Genomic DNA, 22,694 nt, shown 5'->3' on the forward strand with positions numbered 1-22,694 from the left:
GCAAAAACACGGTGCATTCTTTGGACCGGGAATCGGGTTGTAATTGCCCCAGGCCCTGGCCTCCAGAGACCTGCAGTTGTTATTTTACTGTATTTTCTGGAGCAATCCTTCCAAGACAATCCTCCTTCTCTTTCTTCTTGTTTTCATTCTCCTCATCCGTGTCCTCTCCTCCTTCTCCCTCCCCCCCCGTCATTTTTTCCTACAGCACTGGTAAGAGTATTTAGACATATTATTTAAAATTTTTTTTCTCCTAAGAAAAATTTTGTGGCTTTGCTTTATTAATAATTTACAATCTAAAATTTTCATATTTTTTTTCCTGGATCGTTCCAATTAATCACTCAAAACTGTGATGCTGGGCTGGGGATGTAACTCAGTTAGTTGGTAGAGTGTTTGCAGAACACACACAGGGTTCTGGGTTTGACCTCCCTAGCGCATCGTAAATGGAGTGTTGTGGCACAGGATAATAGCCCCTGGCATTTGGGGGTTGTAGGAAGGGAGAGGATCGGGTGTTCAAGATTATCCTTGGTTACACAGAGAGTTTGAAGCCAGTGTGGGATACGGAGACCCTGTCTCAAGAGAAAAAGGAGGAAAAACCACGGAGTTTACTAGCAGAGCATTATCAGTAGGTGGTTGAAAATTTGCCTTCCCTCTAGGCTCCTGTCCCCCCCCCCCCCCAAACGGTTGCCAGCACTGTTGCAAACACCAGCACTGCCCTTTCAGTTCTCACCACAAGGTGGCGCCATCGACCACAGGTCTGGCACAATCTGGTGGCTGTTAATTCTTACTCTGGTTAGAAAACATGCAACCAGCAATTAGGATTTACAGAGTGACTGTTAATATGCCAGGAGAACCCAACAGAACAGGTTTCCAGTGTGCAGGCTTGAGGGCCTCAGCGCCATCTTAAGAACCCATGAACCCATTTTTTTTTTTTTTTTAAAGCCCATTGTGGTGGCTTGTCATCCCAGTACCAGAGAGGCACAGATAAGTAGATCGCTGAGGAACGCTGGTCAGGCAGCCTGGTCCACTCAGCCAGTTCTAGTTGAGTGAGGGACAGTTTCAAACAGCAGCAGCAGCAGCAGCAATAACAAAAAACAAAACCTAAAACAAAAAACTGAGGTGCGTGGCAGCAAAGGAGTTGGCTGACCCAGTTAAGGATGTGAGCCCAGGAATACCTCCCTCCCCTGTGACTGCATTCTAACCCCTCCTCTGCCCTGCCTGCTGTTCTGAAGGGTTCCCTCGTCTCCCATCTTCCTCCAGTCCTAGGCACAGCTGTCGTTGGGCGCATCTGTATGTAGGGCGGGCTCACGGGTGTGGCATCCCGGAGGAGATGTTCGCACTGATGGGCTGATGCTTTCTTAGCTCTCCGAGGCCAGATGACTTCTCACCAGCTGTCTTGTACATGTTTTTGTCTAGCTGTGCAGCCACAGACCCGGTTTATACTGCACCTTCACAGTCCCCCCCCACCTCCACACTCAGATACACGCCTGCATACGTGTAAAATACACACAATCTGCACACAGCCAAGGCATGTTTCCCCACACAGGGCCCAGCCTGGCAGGTATGGTGGGGAGACAGATATGTCGGATTCATTCCTATTGTATCTATAGCGTTGCTGTCTGTATGTGTGTGGTGCTGGCGGTTGGACCCAGAGCCTTGACCGTGGTAGGCAGGTGCTCTACCACAGAGTTGCATCCCAGCTGTGTTCTATACCCTATATCAAGCGCTGGCCATGACCTGCCACTGGGGGTTAAGAGGGCTTAGCGCTCTTTCAGAGGACCCTGGCTTGAGTTTGAGCACCCACATGGTGGCTTACAACTGTCTGGAACTCCAGCTCCAGGGGATTTGAGGTCCTCTTCTGGCCTCTGAAGGCTCCTTCAGATACGTAGAATATGTATACAGACAGACAGACAGATACACACACATTTTACACCTTTAGTTCTAGTATGTGAGAGAATGAGGTGTCAGTTCAAGGCCACCCTGGTCTACATAGCAAGTTCAGGGTAGCCAGGGCTACATAGTGAGACCCTGTCTAAAAAAAAAAAAATAAACAAACCAACTGAGTGGTGGTGGTGCCCACCTTTAATCCCAGCACTAGGGAGGAACAGGCAGGCAGATCTCTGTGAGTTCGAGGCCAGCCTGGTCTACAGAGTGAGTCCCAGGGGAGCCAGGGCTACACAGAGAAACTGTCTCAGGAAGAACAAACAAACAAAAAACCAAAAAAACAAACAAACAAACAAAACCCCCCAAAACCTCAAAACAACCCCCCAAACTAAACCAACCAATCAACAATGTTAATCTTAAAAAAAGAAAAAACAAAGCAAAACAAAATACCAATGTAGTTCATGCTGCTGGCTCCACCTTAGGTGTTTCTGAAGTTCCCATGGCAACAGCATGCATGCTATGTCCTGTTTCTTGTGATGGCCGATGAGTTGGGTTCTGGACAGCTTTGGGTATGAGCTGTTTTGCCCAGCTCTCCTGGCATGTGGAGCCCAGGCCGGTACCAGTCAGACCTCTTGGGAACAATGACTACCGGCGGCTCTGAGTTTCCTAACCACCCTAACCCTTCCGTGGTACGCACAGGTAGTAGCTATGTCACCGTGTCGGACGCTTTGCTTTCCACGGGATGCCCCTCCACGGGACTGTGCCCCGCCTCTGTCTGCTCTGTGCTCCCAGGGAGGAGGTTAATATCTGGTACACCGTGAGAGATGAGTAAATAATCGGACCGCCCCCTTTCCCCTCGCCTGGCCCATGCAAATGCAGCAGTGGCTTGAAGCATGCATCTCTCCAGGGACTGAGGACAGCTAAGGATTTGAGTTCTGTGTGGACTGTGTTCTCATCTTCCTTTCCAGTCCTAAAATGTATGTTTTAGATTTGTTTATTCGTGTGTATACGTATGTGAATGTATGGCGCATGCACATCAGTGTGTGTGGATGTGCATCTCTACGTCTCTCCACTAGGAGGCAGCAAGTCCCAGCAATCCTTCTGTCTCCGCCCTCCTCAGGGCTGGGGTTCTAGGCATGTGCCAGATGCCTGGTTTGTTACTGTGAGCTGGGATCTGAATCCCAGTCCTGACTGCACAGCAAGCGCTCGGTGCCGAGCGATCTCCACAGACCCCCAAACCCCGCTAATTCTGCAGCACCCCAGAGCAACTGCTGGTGTCTCAATCACACTTGTCCTCTGCTCAGAGCTCCCTGCCCTTTTCTGTTCACATCCTCCCACCCAAAACCTGCCCCCCAGGCTCTTCCTGGACCCCACAAACTGAACTGACCCCTGACCCTTGACCCTTAATAATGTCACATGTACTCCAAAGAAAGGACTCTAAGCCCTCCCCACACACCCCCATCACCCTAGTCTTGTCCTGGTGAATTTTACCCCAGCCATAGTGGACTCCTTAGTTTCCCCTTAGCATGGTCAACTTGATTCTGCCTCGAGGCTCCTGTCCCTCAGTGAATGAATGAGTACATGCCTCTGTCACCCATGGCTCACAGTGACTGTTTTCTCATCTGCTGCCCTCAGCGGAGCAGGGCCCTCCTGTAGGCACAGCTGCTGCCCCTGGCTGTTGGTCGTCAGCATCATGACCTGGTTGAATTAATTCATCTATGAGGGAGAAACTGCAGGGGAGAGCCACATGCCGTGCCTGCCCTGGATCTCCACCAGAGGGCAGCAGTGAGCCGGCCATCATGGGTCCTTCTTGTTTTCAAGGCTCTTCGCCTTCAAAAATGGTAGTTTCTTGAAGCTTCCAGGTCTCCCCCACCAGAGTCTTACATCCTAGTGACTGCAAAGCTCTGGAGGGAGCATTCTGGACCCTCTGTTCTCTTCTCCTGCTGGGGGATCAGCCTGGACCTGAAATTGAAGGACAGTCGATCACCCACTCAACACACAAGGGTTCCCCAAGCCAGGGCAGCTTAACCCCGTAGATATGGGGTGGCCTGAAGCCCCAACATTCAAGAACTCATCTGAAAGCGCTGATTGCTACTGCATGCCCTGTGTGCGTTGTGGAGATGTGTGCTGAGGGGTCAGGAAGGGGGCCCGATGGTCATGTTTTGTGTGGGGTGAGGGTCAAGCAGGGGCCTTAGGACAGCAGCAGCGTGCACAGTGCATGGTGAGGCTGGATGGGGGTTGTGCATGGAAAAGCAGAGCAAGGCACAGGACGTTTGGAATGGGTGATGGTGGCTGTCACGTGAACGGGGTGGGGGGACAAGTGTGACACCAGCCACTTTGCTTTCTCCCTTTCTAACTTCCTGTTCCTTTAGTTTCTTTTTTCTTTTTTAATTTTGTAATAGGATCCCAGGTAGCCCAGGCTATCCTCAAACTTACTATGGAGGTCAGGCTGATGCTCCTGTCTCCATTTCCCAGGTGCTGAGGTGGTGGATATATATCCAAACCTAGCTTAGTAGCCTGCTTGCTTTCTTTTGTCTGTCTGTCCATCTGTTCCCTGTCTGTGTGTCTGTCTTGCGCTCCTGGGGACCCAACTCAGGCCTTGGATATGCTGGACAAGAACTATAGTCGTGGCAGGAGCTCTGCCACCGGCTTCTCCTCTCAGCCCTTAACCCTGTTTTGGAAGCGCAGAGTCTGGAATCTGACAAACTTGCCTTTGGAGTCTGCGGTGGCTTTGGGCATGGCCGCCGCGATTCTGAGATGAGAAATTCGAGTGCGAGAGAGATGATGGGCATTTCCATACTGTGGCTATGCTGAGGGTGACGAGAGATGGTGCAGGCAGAGCCGGGGTCTGCCCTGAGCTAGGCACATGCTGCTCTAGTGAGCCCTTATTGTTAGCATAGCTTTACCCCCACCACATTGTCACACCCACTCCTATCTTCACGTCACCATCACCACCCACCACCATCACCACCACCATCACCACCATCACCACCATCACCACCACCATCACCACCATCACCACCACCATCACCACCACCACCACCATCACCACCATCACCACCACCATCACCACCACCATCACCACCACCACCATCACCACCACCATCACCACCATCATCACCACCACCACCATCACCACCACCACCACCACCACCATCACCATCATCACCACCACCATTATCACCACCATCACCACCACCACCATCACCACCACCATCACCACTACCATCATCACCACCATCATCACCACCACCATCACCACCACCACCATCATCACCACCACCATCACCACCACCACCATCACCACCACCACCACCACCATCACCACCATCACCACCACCATTATCACCACCATCACCACCACCACCATCACCACCACCATCACCACCACCACCATCGCCACCATCACCACCACCATCATCACCACCACCATCACCACCACCACCATCACCACCACCACCATCACCACCATCACCACCACCATCACCACCACCACCACCATCATCACCATCATCACCACCATCATCACCACCACCACCATCACCACCACCACCATCATCATCACCACCACCACCACCATCACCACCATCACCACCACCATCACCATCACCACCATCATCACCACCACCACCACCACCATCACCACCACCACCATCACCACCACCATCACCACCACCACCACCACCACCATCACCACCATCACCATCACCACCACCACCACCACCATCACCACCACCACCACCACCATCACCACCACCACCATCACCACCACCATCACCACCACCACCACCACCACCACCACCATCACCACCATCACCATCACCACCACCACCATCACTACCACCATCACCACCACCACCATCATCATCACCATCATCACCACCATCACCACCACCATCACCATCACCACCACCACCACCATCATCACCATCACCACCATCACCACCATCACCATCGTCCTCTGCCTCCTACTTCCTTTTCTCCACCCCCCCACACTTGTCCCTTTTTCTCAGGGGGCCTCCCCCTGTCCATTCTTTCGGTGATAACACAATCTTATGCTGGTGGTTTACAATGGACAGAAATATGTCGTGTGCCGCCCTAGAGACTGGGATGTGCACAGCTGTGTGGAGAGGCCAGCTCCTCACGGGTGACAGAAGGGCCAGGCAGCCCCCGATGCCTTCTTTCCTAGGGTGTGCTGGGCATGTTCACTGCCCACTTTCCCCTTCCTCCTTACGTAGTCTGAGAGCTTGGTCTATGCCTGTGTGACCTCCAGGGACCTGGGCTTGAGCCGAGACTTAATGTGAGCCACTCTTCTGACAGTCATGGGGACAGGCGGGCTCCTGTGGTGGGTGGGGGGACCCCAGGCATACTAAAGATTGGTCGGGGTTACTGGGATGGTTGGTGCCACCAGACAGAGGCCACTGCAAAGAGTCACTCTGAACGGTTGCCAGTCACCTGGCCTCGGGCAGGCATGGTAGCTGTAGCATACATACATAGGACAGTGGCCAGGGTAAAGCAGGCGAGGCGCTGAACATCCTCATGAAGCCTGGTCCATTCAGGGAGAGGGCGGGAGCAAGGTGCTGGTCCCCGGGCCCCTCCTGGCTATCGGGCGGGGAGAGGGCTGGCAGCCAGGAGCAGGAAGCAGAGAGGCCCTGAAATAGAGCAGCCTCAGATGCTCCGTGGCTTCTCACCAGTTGGGCTTTGAATGGAGGCCCCAGAAGCCGCCTGCAGCTCCACTGTTTCTCTTTGAACAAAGTGGGTCTTGATTGCTCTATTGTGGGATTTGCTTCTGACTTGGAGAAATCTGGAAGAAGAACAGCTCCTCTCCCAGAGCAGCTCACAGGGACCGGCGTGTGCCAGCATGACGCATGTCCCTCTGCCCATGGCCGGCTCGCTCTCAGGGGGTCCCTCCCATGCATGCAGCGCCCCACGGGATACACGCACACGGTGGCAGAAGCCTGCCCCGATGCACGTTGTTCCCGTGGCTCATCCGCTCACCCTGTAATGACCCACATGACTCCTCTGATTTATCAGTGGGGGGAGGGCAGGGTCACAGTGATGGGGAAACTTTGTCCCTGGGGACAAGTGTTCCTAAACCGACTGGAGCCTCTGGGCTCCTCCATCAAGAGAAGTTTCAGTTGGAGAGACTGTTTTTTCTTTTCCATTGACCCATTGCCACAGTGGCTAATGACTACCCTTTTTGGCCCAGTACACTTCTAGAAGTTTCCTTGCATTGAAGATTGTGTGTGTGTATGTGTGTGCCCACATATGCATGTATGCATGTATGTGGGAGCAGAAGGCCACCTCAAATGACATGCCTCAAGTGCCATCTGCCTTATTTGAGGCAGGCCCTCTAGATGGACTGGAGTGTGGACTGGATTTGGATGGACCAGTTGGCCAGTGAGCTACAGGGATCCATCTGTCTCTGCCTTCCAGTGCTGGCATTTCACATGTGAACTTAAAAACATTTATTAATTTTTCACGTGCATGGGTATTTTGCCTGCGCAGGTGTGTGCACATTGTGATGCAGGTACCGGTGGAGGCCAGAGGAGGGCATGAGGTCCTGGAATTGGAGTTACAGACAGTTGTGAAACACTGTGTAGGTGCTGGGAGTTGAACTTGGGTCCTCTGGAAGAGCAGCCAGTGCTCAACCCCTGAGCAGTCCTCAGGACTTTTTCAAACAAAAATTATTTGTTTAGTGTTTTTTTTTTTCTTTTGAGATAGGGTTTCTTTGTGTAGCTCCAGCTAAACTGGAATTCACTGTGTAGCCCAGGTTGGTCTAGAACTCACAGAGATCAACCTGCCTCTGCCTCCCAGAACCCAGAAGCCAGCTTTCCCAGGCTTGACAACACCCGCTAATGCCTCAAGACCTAGTGGCTTAAATGCCACCACCCTCAGGCAGCCCCCTGGCTCGCACCTGCTCCAGCCCTCAGAGAGGCTATCTTGTATCTGTTTGATATATAGATCTTCCACTCCACTTCAGACCTTAAATCTAGACAGTAGGCCCTTCCTGCAATAGCAAAAAAACCACACCCAAACAAACAGTAGCAATGTTGGAAGCATGTGTGTGGCAGGCTATTCCAGGGTGATTTTGAAAGTGATTTCACTTAATTTTATCCTGCTTTATAATCTCTTTTTATATAAGAGAACCAAGGTGCAGGGAGGTGGCACATGTCACCCCAGGTCACTTAGCAATCCCTTCATTTCTCTACAAACTATTTAATGTAGGAACACCAATACTGAATAACCTAACCAAGTCAGTGAACTGACTTCCAGTGTGGAGCCTCCCCCTGGAGCGGCAGAGGGAGGTAGGCGCTATTTGCATGTTTTTCCCTGGTGGGAGAAATGACAGGGACGAGCAGATGAGAGCATTCTCTCTGCTGGCCCATCTCAGGCCACTATTGGCTTTTTAAAATAAAGTTTTATTAGCACATTGCCACCCCTTATTTGTTTGCATGTTATCAAAGGTTAGTGTTTTTGTTTTTGTTTATAGACAAGGCCACTATTGTAGCCCAGGTTGTCCTCTAACTCTCAAACCCCCGCCCCCCCCCAGCATTCCGAGTGCTGGCAGCACAGGCATGCGCCCACAGGTCTGGCTGCTATGTTTTAGCACTTAACACAAAAAGTGTGCGGCAGAGCAGAGGCTGTACCCACAAAGCCCAAGATGTTTACTATCTGGGACTTCAGAGGAAACATTTGCTAACCTTAAAAAAAGACCCAGAATGTGAGAGAAAAAAGTGTGAAGTAAAACACACGGCTCTAAATTAGGAGAGGCTGGGGGGGGGGGTGGTGGTGAAGAAGAACTTCCTGTAGGCCCAGGCAGGCGTGGAAGGAACACACTCTGTGGGCTGTGGTTCTCGGAGTGTTTATGCATACGCCGTGTAGTGCTTGTGTGGGGCTGACTTTTTCGAGGGACAAGAGTCAAATGCTCAAGGAAGTGGGGGCCACGCCCAGGGACACAGCCAGCACCAAAGAGAAGGCCACGTAAACCTCATCCTGTCCTAATCAGGGTTCCTATTGCTGTATGAGACACCATGGCCAAAAGCAAGTTGGGGAGGAGAGGGTTTATTTGCGGAGGAAGTCAGGGCAGGAACTCACGCAGGGCAGGATCCTGGAGGCAGGAGCTGATGCAGAGGCCGTGGAGGGCGCTGCTCACTGGCTCGCTCCTCATGGCTTGCTCAGCCTGTTTTCTTATAGAATCCAGGACCACCAGCCCAGGGATGGCCCCACCCACCATGGGCTGGGCCCTCCCCACCGATCACTAATTAAGAAAATGCCTTACAGCTGGATCTTATAGAGACATTTTCTCAATTGAGATTCCTTCTTCTCGGATGACTCTAGCTTGTGTCACATTGACATGAGACTAGCCAGCACACCCCCAGCAGGGGACTCCATGAAGTAGTTGTCTGACCTTCAGACAGAGTTGTAACATGTCAGCTCTGTCATGCCAGGGACATGACACCGCGTGAATAGAACTTTCTGAACTCCATCCTATTTGGGAGTCCCTGGTTCTCCTTGGGCATATGTACACGGTGTCCCAAAGGGATTTGGGAATATGGAGCCACCTCACACCCCCAAGGGAAGCCTGAAACTAGCCCTTCTTCCCAGCCCCGTGGAGAAGCAGTTGGGCTGTGTTGGCACAGGGGGTGGGGTGGTGCCTCCTGTGCCCACAGCAGCCCCGCCCTTGGGAGCAGGGCTCATTTGAATGCCATCACACGATCTTTTCCTCTCTCTTAAGCTTTTGTTTTGCCCTGTCCTGTCTGTCACTTTGTGGAGAAGCAATGAGGGGTTGCTTTGCTTTGTAGCCAGATTCCAGGCCAATCCGTGAAGTGCCCGAGATGATCAGGTGTTGCCGATTGAGTGGAACCTTCCAAAGACCTTGTAGCCTGCACCATCGTGATGAGCTGGGAAACTGAGCGGCAAGCCTGTATTTTTGGTTTAAGCCCTAGCAGGGTCAAATAGCAACTTTGCCACAGACTTTCTTCACTGTGTTTGCTTGGTCATCCCACTGAGGTGCTCTTGGTATGGTGCAGTACCACATGTGGCCACTAAGAGGTGCTGTCTAACAATCTTCCTTTGGCCTGGATTTGGATTCTCTGGAAGAGGTTCATCAGCGTATGCAAAGTGGACCCTGGGTTGACTCTTCTGAAACTGGGGGAAACTGAGTCTTGGAGTGTGTGTGTGTGTGTGTGCGCGCGCCCGTGCATCCACACACAGCGGGAAACTCATGTGGGTGTAATTCACAGACAGCTTCCTGGCTGGCAGGCTGACATGCAGAAGTGGGTTGTGTAATTTGGTCTCTTTCTGGCTGGTCTGCCGGTGTGTGAGCAGGCTCATGGCTTCTGTCAGCTGTGGTCTGCTCAGAAGGGACCTTGCTGTCACTCACCTCCCCTCAGCATCCAGGCTCCCGCGTTGTCTGTTTCCCTGTTGCACACTCAAGGCCAATTAGACAGTGAGAGAGAAGGACCCTCTCCCTCCCAGGAGTGGGAGCAGGTGGGTGGGAGGGGAGGGGGGAGGATCCAAAATCTGAGCAGCGGCTTGTTTCTCTTGGGAGACATCTGCAAAGAGCCAAGAGTGGGATTTGGGGCTAGCTTCATCTGGGGAGAACCTTCTCCCCACCCCGTGTCTGTTGGCAGAGCTATTAGGGAGAAAAGCGGCTTCCGTGCCCATCTGCATCTTAGCCTTCAACATGGGGCCTGGCATGTAGACTAAAACAAAACCCAAAAATAAGCAAAGGGAGCAGATGTATGAGTGCATGCAGATGTATGCACAGACATCACCAAACAGGCAGGCCTGGTTTGGCAGAGGCAGGGGGCCTGCCACTTTCTTTCACCTACCCTGGCCTGCCAATGGCTCTCTTGGGGTGTATGGGGGTGGGTTGAGTTCTGAGCCTGGGGTGTACAGTCCTGGCCTCCCGCTGGCCCAGCCACTTCGGGGTCACATGGAGTTGGGGCACTCTTTGTAACCCTTTGTAATCTGACCAGTGTGGTCAGATGAGGGAGGACAGGCTCGGCCACGGAGCTGCCTGGTCACCTGAGCAGGGCCTTGGCTGGGGTCTTCAGGCTGCACATCACACACCGGAAGGAAGAGGACGGATAAGGTCCCTTCCCTGTGCCTTGCCACCCCAGGGTTGTGTCTGTCTGTACAACTGTCTGTGGCGGGTTTCTAGAGGGCGGTCCTTTCCAGGGCTGGATCCTCCTGTGAGTTTACTGAAGCTAGGTCTCTGAGATGGAGGAGGCGCACTTGAGCCCCTGTAGCGTCCTAGAGCAGAAGGGAATGTCTGAGCCTCTGTCTTTTTGTGACACAGCTGAGAAGCGGAAGAAGCTAGCTGCCCATGGTCTGTCACCGAGATTGTATTTTTGTCTCCGCAGCCAATGTGTTTGCAGCCCAGGGCGCTTGCAGGCTGGCGACTGTCAACTCATAACAGAGCCCTTCCTTAATATAAATTGTTCTGGGGGCTACAGGTGGGGCATCGTCGTCAGGACTCGGTGCCAGGGTGATCAGCAGGCTGGGAGATCTCGGGTGGGAGAAGTCCCCAGCTTTTCTGGTCAGCTTTGCAACTGTCTTACTCACAGTGTCTCCCATTGCTGTTACCTTGGGGGGGGGCCGGTAACTGGGGGTGGGGCGGGGCAGGGTTGTGCCCATTTATGGCTTCCAGCAGAGTCCATCCCTCTCCCCTTGTTCCTGCCAATCAAAAGTGTCTCCAGGTGCTCCGTGGTGAAGGACTGGCTGGCCTGTCAGGCTTAGGGGTCCTGGGTTCCATCCTTTGTGCCAGGAGATAAATGAAGGAATAAAGAAATGAACAAATAAATACCTCCCAGCATTGCCAGCCCTTCTTGGTGAGGTTTGCTGCAGCTGGGACCAGGGACTGACTTCTCCTAAGAGCGGTGGGGTGGGGGGTGATGCCGACAACCAGGGAGATGGCAACCTGAAGCCAGATGGAAGCCATGAGATTCCTCAGGGACTGAGACTCTGTGTAAAAGGCATAGAACACTGTAATTGAGTTGGTATGAGGCTTGTGATGGCCAGAGTCTGGTTTTCCCAGGGGGCAGAGTCAAATTAACAGGAAGCAGATGAAGGCTGGGGATTTTGATGCACCCATCCCATGCATGTGCATGAGCATGTCCACAAGTGTATACACATATAGGTTCATACACCTACACACAGATGACCGTACATAACCCCCCCCCCCCGCCCCCATCATAGAGCCGTGCAGTCATACACCATCTCTCTCCCTTCCCTGGGGCCATGTTAAACCTTCAATCAGATTTGAAGGTAAACAGCCCCTGGTGGTCCAGGAATGGAGCCTGAGGTGGGCCAGTGCCATGTGAACCTGTCCTGGCCCCTGGCTCCCTGGGTTTGGTGTCTTGTGATACCCTTGGAGATAGGATGGTGCCTTGAAACCCTGTGGTCACCTTGGATGGGAACAAACACACCCCGCATGGGAACGGGACCTGTCCCTGTCACTCACATGGAGGCTGGGTCACTTTTACAGTTTCTTTGGTTGCTTTGATCCTCAGGAATGAATTTCTTTGGGCCATTTCTGCTCCCCACATGGCCCAGCACAGCCTGTTGAGGTGACCGTCAACACAGTGATCATTAGTATAATGAACAATAACAGATCATTTATCAACACCACTATCGATCTCATCAACCGGGGAAGCCCAGGGCTTGGGGGAGCCCAGAACAGGGATCCTTCCAGGTCCTGTCAATATTCAGGTGTTTCCTGGGTCCTGAGGTGGGGGTGGGGGACGACATCCTGTTTGGCTTTCCTTACTGCTTCTGGCTTCACAGTTTCCTTTCATTCTTGTACCAGATGCCAAGTTACAAATGTGCTCCTCACTCTCCTTCTTGGCATCGTCGTCACAGCTTAGAAACATTCAAAATACCTTCTGGGACCATTTGGGTTGTAAAAGCCTGCAGATTGAGAGATGGTTCAGTTGTTAAGTGCACTGGCTTCTCTGAACAGGGGACCAGGGTTCAGTTCCTAGTGCCCACATGGTGGCGCACAACCTCCTGTAACTCTAGTGATCTGGCGCCCTCTTCTGGCTGCAGCAGGTACTGCATACACAGGGTGCACATAAAACATGCAGGCTAACGCGTAAGGTGAAAATAAATCTTTAAAAGCCTGTAGACTTTTCAAGGCAGAGGTTGGTGATGTCCTCGCTGGGAGCAACTGGGGTTCAAGTATCCATGCTGTTTTGGGGAAAGAGTGGTATAGTTCATCGGGTGGTGCCAGCGTCCAAACCTAGCTTTGACCGTTGCCCTTTGATCTTTGTGCCAAAGAATTGTGGGTAGAAGAGGAGGTGATACATCTTGATAACTGTGGGTCCAGGGCCTATGCAGTGCGTCCTGCAGGTGTCTCTGTATGTGGCAATTCTAAGTCAGGACACTTTAGCTAAAGTATTGCAGCAGTTCATAGGTCCCAGTAACAGTTGGAGTGGGAATGTGACATCCTTCTGAAGAAAGGCTTGGGGTCCCTGAGTCTTTTCTGAATGTCTCTGGGGCCAGAGCATGTGGGAAGGATTTGAACAGTCCTTGTCTTGTGCGAGTCCCTACCCAGGTGCTTGTCTTTCCCCGATGACGAGCGAGCAGCAGGTTTGTGTCCACAATGGGTTGGACACATTGTATGCATAGGGTCTTCTGTGAAGGACCCCAGAGCAGCATCTCTATCACGCAGTGAGATGGAGATGGATGGATAAGGTTACACGGCTCGGGGACAGTCATGAAGTCAGCGTTGCCTGAGGGGTGGGGGGCTCAAGTCTGTGGCTGCCACAGAAGCCTTAATCTCAAAGAGAAAAAACATGGCCAATGTCAACTAAGTGGACAGATTCAGATCTGTCTGAAGTCTCTGGAGCTTCGAGAGCACAGACTTAATTCCGAGAGAGCCATGAACCCCGAGTGGCAGGAATGATTGTTTCAAGGCCAGTGTGCTAGCCATGTCTAGGAAATGTGGCAGATGGTTGGATGTCCTATGAGGAGATGGGAATAGGGCCTAGGTGGTGAGGAGGGAGAGGTGACTCAGACTTTGGAGTCTGAAGGGTGTCTTGTCCTCTGGAATGTTCCACAAGGCCAGCCCTGCGTCTGGCTTGTTCAGCCATGCCAGGCAGCTGCTGTCCTGCTCTCTGGGAGTCTGCTGGGAGTCTTTTCCACACACTGCATTGCACCAGAGGAGCTGGGCATCAGCTGTGCACACACGTCAGTCACAGGCTAGCGAGGTGGCTCAGCAAGGTGAAGTGCCGGCTGACATGCTTCACGCCTTGAGACCCACATAGTAGGAAGGAGAGAGCTCACACTGCGCTTGTCCTCTGACCTCTACACGTGCTCACATGTGAACACACAAAAAGTAAACAAAAGGTAAAAGGTTGTATCTGTGGCCACTAACTAGCACATGACACAGGCTTGACAGGGGGAAAAAGATGGTCTTTGCTGGTGTGTCCGTGAAAACAGAATTGGGTTCGCTGACTGTAGAGGTGACCAAGATGACCAGGCCTTAGCATGTGGCTCATGCACACGTCCCGTGTGAGCCAGGGCCTCCTGCATACCTACAGTGTTCCTGGGACTCTGCAGGGTGCTTTCTCTGTGGCCTTTGAGCTCTGAGCTGGCACTTCCCGGTCCACAAGTAAGGGTGGCTCTACCTCTTGGGGTCATTTTGGGATACATAAAGCTCAGTGGTACCTTGTTGTTACGGAAGCAGTAACTACTTACCGTGCAGCGTCTTCACCCACGTAATCTTACCCAGTCCTTCCCTGGTCCTTCAGCACAGTCTTCCGACAACGCTTTACTTCCCTCAGCTGCCTTCTTTATGGATTAAGGACGTGTTTCTTAAAAAAAAAAAAAAAAAGGATTATATTAATTTGCTTTCTCTCTCTCTTTTGACGTGTTTATCTAATTATTTCTTAATCAATAAAAAGTCTGGGGTCAGATATGAGGGTCAGAACCTGAAGATCAGAGAAGCGACCAGTCACCTCCTATCTCTTCCATTTCTCCATCCAAAAAAGCTGAGATCATTCTCAGCCCCGCCTTACTACTTCCTGCCTCTCTATCTGTCCTCAGTCCTCCAAAACCTCTATGGTTTTTTGGTCAGGTAGTGGTTGGCTCTACCCTCTGACTCAAAACAAGCTTTATTGTCAGAATGCGGTAAAAATTTCACACAGCTCCCTCTCTCTTTCTCTCTCTCTGTATGTGTGCCACAATGTGAGTGAAATCAGAGTATAACTTGAAGGAGTGATTCTCTCCTTCTACCACGAGGAGTCCAGGGCTCAAACTCAAGTCTTCAGGCTTGGCTGTAAGTACCTTTGCCTTCTGGGCCATCTCTCCAGCCTGAGTTTGGCCCCAATTTTCAGATGAAGGATGGCAGCAAGGCTCACAAAGGAACAGAGAAGGACAGGCCCTGGCTGTCCCTTCCTGCTTCCAGTGAGAGACGGGCCAGATGGCGGGTTTTTTGTCAGCACAGAACGCGCATACAACACGGAATTTCTTAAAGGAAGGAGGTTATGCAAGGCTGTTTGGGAGGGTTTCGGCTAAGGAGTAAGCTATAAGGAGGCCAGGCTTTCTCTGCCAGTGTGTTTGTTGGTGAAGGGTGAGAGAGGGAGAGGAGGCCTGTCTGGTGTGGGTAGACATGATCAAACGCGGCAGGAGTGTGTGCCAGGGACATCAGGGAACTGCTTGCTCTGGGGGAAGTGTTTTTCATCTCTCCACTCTGCCACCTCTTTGGGAAACGGGGCATGCAGGAAGTTGGATGTGGGGACATGTCACATCTCCTTTCTCTTCTCGTGAAGAAATGTATTTATTTAATTAAATTTCCATTGAGTTTGCCCTCCCCATCCCAGTCCCCTGCCCTGCAGCTAATTTTTGCTTCTGTTTTCTCTCTTTCTGTAGACATCAGTTAGGCTAGAATGTATCAACTGAAACGACAACATCAATAATAAGAATAATAGAAATGCTAATATCCAAGCAGTGCCCTGTCTTCTGGAATCTTCTGTGGTGACTGAAGTCCCCTTGTCTCTTTGGATGAATCTGTTGCTCACTCTTAAGTTAAATTCTGTTGTTTTATCCTTGGCTGCTTTAAGGGCTGGAAGGGTTTCTCTCTTTCCTCTCTCCCTCTGTCAGATATTTCTACAGGAAAATAGAGGATGATTTGCTGAGAATGAGGCTATCTGCTTCATGTCACAGTCACATGTACCATATAGTCTAATTCAGGGTCTAGCAAGTGAAATCACATCTGGCTCACCGCTTGCATATTTAAATAAAGTTTTATTAAAACATAGCCATATCCACTCATTTACATATTGTTTATCTCGGCTTTGCACTATCATGGCAAGACTCAGTGGTTGCAACAAAGCTAAACTATATTCTACCCTGTCCTTTACAGAAAACATTTCAGAACTCTCTTTTCTCCTTTTTTTTTTTTTAATTGATTCTGTTGTGTGTGATTGTAAACAAGTATCAAGTATGCTCAGTTGCTTATGTGTTCATGGGCCATTCATTGTACTGAGCCCACGTTAGATCCAAGAGATGAGTGGGTCTGCTTCTTGTCTTTGGGGTTGATTGTGACATAATAAGTTGTACAGATGAAATGCCAGCTGTAGAGGTGACAAGTCAGATAAAATGGTAAGAAGCACTTGGGAGTCTGAGTGCAGGAGGAAGTAGGAAGGCTTTGTAAAACAGAGGGTATTAAAGATGGGTACGAATACCCAATGGCTGATGGCTAGGGCACAGGAGAAGCTATCGGTGAGCTGTGGGGACATGGCAAAGTGTGAATAGCCCAAGCAGCTGGAATCAGCCTGGACAAGGGTTTGAGGGATGAGAGGAGGGGATGAGGTTAGTGGAAAGGCAGGAGATGGGGCCAGGGCATCATCTAAGGGAGAGAACGATGACTTCTGTGTCTTTGTTTTCAATGGTGACTTATTCCAAACAGTGGCTTAGGAGCAGAGTGTGGTTGACCTGGTTCATCAGCCTTGAGGGAACCCCAGGATCACCCCATTTGCAGGAGGCTTTAGAGGAGCTTAGCTTAGAACCCAGGCTAGGTTCCTCAGGCCCTAGAGCAGTGGTTCTCAACCTTTCTAACGCTGCAATCCTTTAATACAGTTCCTCATGTTGTGGTGACCCCCCAACCATAAAATTACTTTCATTGCTGCTTCATAACTGTAACTTTGCTACTGTTATGAATCATAATGTAAATATCTATCGGATATGTGGGGTTAATGTAAACATCTATCGGATATGTGGGGTTAATGTAAACGTCTATCGGATATGTGGGGTTAATGTAAACGTCTATCGGATATGTGGGGTTAATGTAAATATCTATCGGATATGTGGGGTATCTGATATGTGACCCCTGTGAAAGGGTTGCTCATACCCCAAAGGGATCTTGACCCACAAGTTGAGAACTGCTGGCCTAGAGGATGGCTTTGTCCTTTTGGGGCTACCTAGGGCAATACCACAAGCTCTAGATCTCTCCCAGGGATAGCTCCTGTTCTATAGTGGGTGCCAAGGGCAGTTAGTAGAAGGACAGAGAGTCGGGTGCTTTCCACGGGGACTTGCCAAGTTCCACAGGGGACAGCTAGGGGCTTTGGCTTCTGGCTTTTCTTTGGAAACCTGTGGTCAGAGCTGAGAGGGTCTTGGGGTTAGCATATTGAGAGCAGGTGGAGGGTACCAGGGTGGATGCATCATTTGTGCCTTGAGTTTGATGGAAGCTCAGAGCCCTCGCTCCTTCATCCATGAAGTAGGGAGAGGGACAGCACTTGCACTTTGGGACTGTCACAAGACTTCAGAGAGTGAGCGGTGAGCAGCAGAGGCTCTGTGGTGATGGAGACAGCAGCAGACCTTACTGAGTAGGTAGATAAAAGGCTTAATGATTGCATTGCTGTCCAGACTGCATTTCCCCAAAGGACTTTGAGGGGCTTTACTTAAAGATCAGCGTGATTTCTTACCCGCAAGCCTTCTGGAGGAGCAAGAAGCTGCTCTGTGCTGGCTTTTGTGTATCAGGAGGACACGGTTGAACTTGGCTGTGACTCCTGTTTTCTCTGACTGTACACTGAGCTAGGGAATTAGGAAGCAGAGTGTGCTGCCCAAGGAAGAATTTGGGGAGACATTTGCTCGGTGCTGCCCCGGGCCAGGACCTATAGACTGTCACTGTAAGGAGAATATGCACAGTCCAGACTCATGTAATCGATGTGGCGGTGACAAGAGCCCCTGGGTCCTCTGGCTGTCAGTGCTGGTCTGTATAATGTGACTAACATGGCTTGAGCAGGGGGCACAGAGCTGGGGTGGAGAGTCACACTTCCGTCTAATGAGAAGCTGCAGAAGACCATGGGAACGGGCAGCTGAGCTTGCAGAATTGTTTTGTCACCAGCTGGGTCATCTTGGGGGAGTTCCTTAACGGTCTCTCTTCTGCTAACTCGTAGAGCCTTTGGATGTACTATGTTGGCAAGGATGACCCTGAACTTCCCATCCTCCTAGCTCCACCTCCCAATGGCAGCGTGAGCTGCCACACCTGATTTATGTGGTGCTGGGGATCAAACTCAGGGCTCCATGTGTGCTAGATAAACACTCTATCCATGGAGCTACTTCCCAAGCCCCCATAGAGGACTTTTGTTTGTTTTCTACATGTATGTATGTATGTATGTATGTATGTATGTATCGTCCATCATCTATCTGTCTGTCTATCTATCTATCTATCTATCTATCTATCTATCTATCATCAATCAATCTATTTAAAGAGTCTCATTATGTAGCCCAAACAGGCTTCAAATTCATGACATAGCTCAGTCTAGCTTTACCCTTGAGATCCTCCTACCTCAGCTTCTTGGGTGCTGGAATTATAAGTATGTTCTAGTGTTCCTGGGATTTTAATTTTTACTTTTGCATGTGTATGAGTATGCGGTGTGCAGTGTGTGTGTGTGTGTGTGTGTGTGTGTGTGTGTGTGAGTGTGCGTATGAGTGTGCATATACTTGTTGAGATCAGAGGCTAATGTCATGTGTCTTCTCCAGTCACTGCCCCCATACTTAAACAGAGTCTTGATTTGAACTTAGAGCTGGCTGATTTGGCCTATCCACCTAGCTGGCTTGCTCTGGGGATCTGTCTCCGACTCTCAAGATCGGAGCTTGTGACTGGGCTCCTGTGTTCCCACAGTATCTACATGTGTGCTGGGGATCCAAACTCTGGTCCTCAGGCATGTGTGGCAAGCCCTGTCCTTACAGAGCCATCTCCAGCTGCACTCACAGGATCTATGAGAAGGTCCTGGGCAAGAAGGCAGGGGCATCCAGGGAGCTAAACGTTCAAGGAAATATGGACAAATGCAGAGCAGCCAGCTTCACTCAGCTCTCTGCTTGGTTTGCTGGGTACTCCAAGTGCATGGTCCAACCTATTCCTTGAGGTGACTTCACGTGACTCTCATTATCGTCACGTAATGGACAAGGAACCGGAGGCTGGGATATTCATTACCATAGGCAGCTAGTCAGTATCAGAACCTGGTGGCCCAGACTCTAGTGCCTGACCTTTGATCTCTCCTGGTATAGACAGTGATGTTGGGAGACTTGGCTTCCAGGTGCATATGCAGACATGGCCCATCATTGCAAAGAGTGTCTGCCTGTGACAGCCTGGTGCATGTGCAGAAGGGACCCTGTGACTGTGAAGGCCTGGTGCAGCCTCTTTAGTCCCAAGACTCCTAGGCACACCAGCAGGTTCCTGTTTACCTTTTAAAAGTTTAACCTTCTCTCCCTCCACATTCTCTTTCAATGGCTTGTACAACAGGAGGGGAGTCTAGGTTCCCAAGAAAAGCTCTGCAAAAGGCAGCAAGTCCAGGGAAGTCCGCAGCCCCGGCTTTGGGTGCTGTGTGACCATTCACTGTGTTTTCAACAAGCGCTAGCTAAATGTTGATACTGTGCCTCTGTCAGTCTTCGCTTCTTGGAAGTCACCTCGTGGACCTTTCATGTCTGTTACTTGTCATTTTCTGAATATTTAGAGAGCAGGGGCTTGATCCCTTCCCTGGGAAATTGTATATGTTAGAATCTGGCTTTTGTTGTTGTTGCCTACTAGAGCTTTGTTTGTTTTGTTTGTCCTCTCTTATTTTTTAAAAAAATCTCCCATTCCCCTGCTTACCAGTGCCTGTCAGCCTGACCCTGCCCTGATTCTCTAAGATGGTCTAATGGGAAAGGCTGACATCAGCCCCTAGGGACAGAGCCTGGCTCTGGCTGAGATACAGAGGAGCATTGCATGGGACTTGGGACTCCTGGAAGATGTTGTGACTTTCCCAGAGGCAGAGTGGCTTTATATAGCCAATGGCCAAGCAAAAGTGAAGGGAAGCCATGTCCAGGAGCAGTTAGCCTGTGTGTGGGTTAGATGAAGTGGGGTGTATTCATCCATTCATTCACTGTTCCTCTCTACCTCTCACAGTCCTCCTCACCTTTTAGCTATCTGTTTGTCTGTCTTTCTCTCCATCTACTCATCTACTTAACATCTGTCAATTTATCTGTCTGTTCATCTCTGCATGCATGTATCCATCCATCCATCCATCATCCATAGTGTCCATGTATCTACCTAACCATTTTTTTTATCTATTCATCCACTCACTCACCCATTCATCTTCCCATCCACTTATCCATTTATCCCCTATGTACCCATCCATTTACTTGTGCATCTATCTGTATGTGCACTCATGCGTCCATATACCCCTCCATCTATCTGCGTGTCCACCTCTCCACTCCCATAGCCCTCCATCCATGCGTTTTCCTATTTGCTTGTCCATCTGCATATCTACCAGCCATCCGTGCACCCTTCTGCCTGTCTGTGCATCTAACAGATGTTTGTAGATGGGCTTCTTATGTTAGCTTCCTGGATATGGATGTGAACCCTCAACTTCCCTCACCCAGTCTCTTAGCAGCATGTATGATCATAGTCTACTTCTCTCTCTCTTTCTTTCTCTCTTGCAATGCCCCCCTCACTTGGCCTCTGAGAAAGTTCACCAATGGTACCCTCTTCTTCTTTTGTCAAGGAATGCATTACCTGCATCTTAAATTTCACTTGCCTAAGAATTAGTCCCTCTTCTCTAAATTTGCCCTTCCCTTCCCAGTAAGTGGTCTTAGCCACTCTTGTTTCAGCTAGAGACCACCCCAGGGCCTTTGCACTGCTATCCCCAGGAGATTTCTAACTGTCTCCAAACACTTCCTACTAAACATTCATTTCATGACTTGTGTGTTTTCTCCAGAAGGTCCTCTTGTCCTCCAACCTCAAGCGGCACTACCACTTTCCCTTGGGGGGTGTAGGCTTTAAACACACATTTACCTCATGCGTGTGTCACATGTGTGCTCACGCCACATCTGTAGATCCCTCTGCCCACCACCGTGCCTCTGTCACCTCACCCAGAGTCTGGTTTTCTATTAAGATTTGTAGGAACAAAATGCCTCTAGAAATCTTATGTCTTGAGGGATGTTGTGTTTCCAACTACAAATAAGGTAGGCAAGACGACGTCAGAGAGACGGCGTCAGAGAGACAAGTGAGAGAGCGGCCAGCACCTGGTGTGGGTCTTGACGGTGTTAAAGGGTTTCCATGTGTTAGTTCCTTTAATTCCCCCAGTTGTTGCAACCGGGTGCTGTTTCATCCCCATTCTGCAGTGAAGAGCCTGAGGTTGAATGAGGTTATGTCACATGTCCGAGGTTCCACAAGGACTGACAGGCAGAGAATCTGAGCCTAGACCTGATTCTCAAGTTCATGTCCCCTCATCTTGACTCTGCAGGGCTCTGATGTAACAGAAACCTCAGTAACAGGATGTGGTTGTTTAGGTGTGTGTCTTGAGTGCTAGTGAGCTCTCTTGCTTTGAACTGGGAGGTTGACCAGATGACCCATGCATGAACTTCTATTCCTGGTCTTCTGAAAGGTCCCCAGTGTTGGTGGAACCTGGGTGTGTTGTTACAGATCTGAGGTTCTTCTAAGCTGAATCCCTGGGTGGGTGAGGAAGGCTGCTTCTTTCCCTTTGATACGTGAGTATTGGTGCCTAGGCCTTGGCCCCAAGCCTTCCAATTTCTTCCTGTTTCTGCTTCCCCAGAACCTGCAGCCAGAGCCTGGATTTTCAAATTGGCTTCAAAGATAACGATCTGATTTAGTGATTTATCTGATTAGGCTTAAATGTATTTATTACATGTTTAAGCATATCCCATCGAGCTGGGGAAACGAACCACAGGACTGGCCTGGGCTGAATTTCCGGGACCCGCTGGAGCAAGTTCAAGAAAAACCTAATCTACTTAGAGAAAACCAGAGCTAGGTCTAATCCAATCAGTGTGTTCTTGAGGCAGGACACCCCACCTTCTGCCCGTAACCCTGGTGCCCCCCGAACCTCCGCCCAGAGTTCAGAAGGGTTCGAGGGTTGAATTCTGGACACTCAGGCCACAGGAACTCAAGCATTTCCGATTCTTCCCCTGCCCTGACAGAGCCTGGGAGGAGACTCTTGAGGGGCTCTTTATGTATTAAGATAATAGTCACTTCCCTTGGTCATGTTAACATTGTTTCTCCCCATAAGAATTTTGGAAAAATCAAGAAAAAAGATTAAAAATAACTAAATCACCAAACTTAACTGCATTGACATTGTAAGGGGAAATCTTTCAAGTACTATAAAAATTACTTGAGGAAGCTCTGACTCTGTGTGTATGTGGTGTGTGTGTGTGTGTGTGGTGTGTATGTGTGTGTGTGGTGTGTGTGGTGTGTGTGGTATGTGTGTGTATGGTGTGTTTGTGAATGTGTGTGGTGTGTGTGTGGTGTGTGTGGTGTGTGTGCGTGTGGTGTGTGTGTGTGAGTGTGGTGTGTGTGTGTGTGT

General features: G+C 50.4%; 1 protein-coding gene across 1 annotated transcript in view; it reads left to right on the plus strand.

Moving 5' to 3' along the window:
- Nucleotides 1-22,694, plus strand: part of Ksr2 (kinase suppressor of ras 2) — a 313,418-nt gene that overhangs the window by 74,848 nt on the left and 215,876 nt on the right. The gene's annotated exons all lie outside the window — the stretch shown is intronic.

The sequence above is a fragment of the Phodopus roborovskii genome, unplaced genomic scaffold (genome assembly GCF_943737965.1).
Source record: "Phodopus roborovskii unplaced genomic scaffold, PHOROB, whole genome shotgun sequence".
Taxonomy (NCBI): Eukaryota; Metazoa; Chordata; class Mammalia; order Rodentia; family Cricetidae; genus Phodopus; species Phodopus roborovskii.